This window comes from Austrofundulus limnaeus, unplaced genomic scaffold (genome assembly GCF_001266775.1).
Source record: "Austrofundulus limnaeus strain Quisiro unplaced genomic scaffold, Austrofundulus_limnaeus-1.0 Scaffold374, whole genome shotgun sequence".
Taxonomy (NCBI): domain Eukaryota; kingdom Metazoa; phylum Chordata; class Actinopteri; order Cyprinodontiformes; family Rivulidae; genus Austrofundulus; species Austrofundulus limnaeus.
The window spans coordinates 563312-564689 of NW_013952776.1; positions in this window are offsets into that span (position 1 = coordinate 563312).

Genomic DNA, 1378 nt, shown 5'->3' on the forward strand with positions numbered 1-1378 from the left:
AGAAACCATTTATATGTAGGGACTGTGGACATAGATTTAAAGATAAAGCTAATTTAAATTTACATATAATTGTCCACACTGGACAGAAACCATTTATATGTGAAGACTGTGGACATAAATTTAGCTGTAGGGGTAATTTAATCACACACATGAGAGTCCACACAGGACAGAAACCATTTGCATGTGAGGACTGTGGACGAAGATTTAGCCGTAAGGGTAATTTAAAAACACACATGAGAGTCCACACAGGACAGAAACCATTTGCATGTGAGGACTGTGGCCATAAATTTAGCTGTTCGAGTAATCCAAGCACACACGAGAGTCCACACAGGACAGAAACCATTTGTTTGTGAGGACTGTGGATGCAGTTGTAACTGTAAGGATATTTTAATCTCACACACAAGAGTCCACACAGGACAGAAACCGTTTGTATGTAAGGTCTGTGGAGAAAGCTTTAGCTATAAGGTTAGTTTAAACACTCACGTGAGAGTCCACACAGGTCAGAAATCATAAGGACTATTTAAACTCTCACGTGAGAGTCCACACACAACAGAAACTGTTCGAATGTGTGGTCTGTGGACAAAGATTTAGCCATAGGTTTTGTTTAAATAAAACACGTGAAAGTCCACACAAAACAGAAAGCTCAAATTCTGGCTGGTGGATATGTCCCGATGTCTGCTCAACCCAGGCCCGGCGTGTCTAATCGGGAGGATCTGGACTTCTCCCGGTGGGCCGGTCTGACATTTGGGCTGCAAGGGCCAGTATAACTTAGTTGTGGATCAGATCACTTCTACGGCTTTCCCTGTATTGCCTGTCATTTATATGATACAATGGCTTGCCATACCCCCAGGGCTGCCTCTGCCTCTAATTGGCATCTCTCGTAATTTTTTCTTTTCTTTTTTCCTAAATTGTTGTTTTGCACTCTGACATAACACGTTAGCGCACGCGGTCAGTAGTGTTTGAAAGATGGAAAGAGCAAGCAAGGTGCGGAGAAAGTTAGAATTAAAAAGAGGATACTCTTATGCAGAGAGAAAAAAGATAAGACAATGGCATCATTAGAATATTATAACAAACTTGGAGCACAGTGAAATATGTTTTTATTCTTTATTCATAAGGATTAGATATCTGCAAACACTAATTTGCTTAATATTTGATATTACAGAAAATTACATTCTGATGTAAAGAACAGTGTAGAGATTTGTAAAATCTAAGTTATGATGGAACTGTTTCTTTGTAGAGGAAAAAGAGATGATAGTGTTATTAGAAAGTCCAATACTTTATATTTTTTGATTTAATATTTTCTTTATTCCATTATTTCACTGCACCTATTTGAACAAAATACAGCCTAGATTCTGATATTGTTGAAAAGGATGTGTTG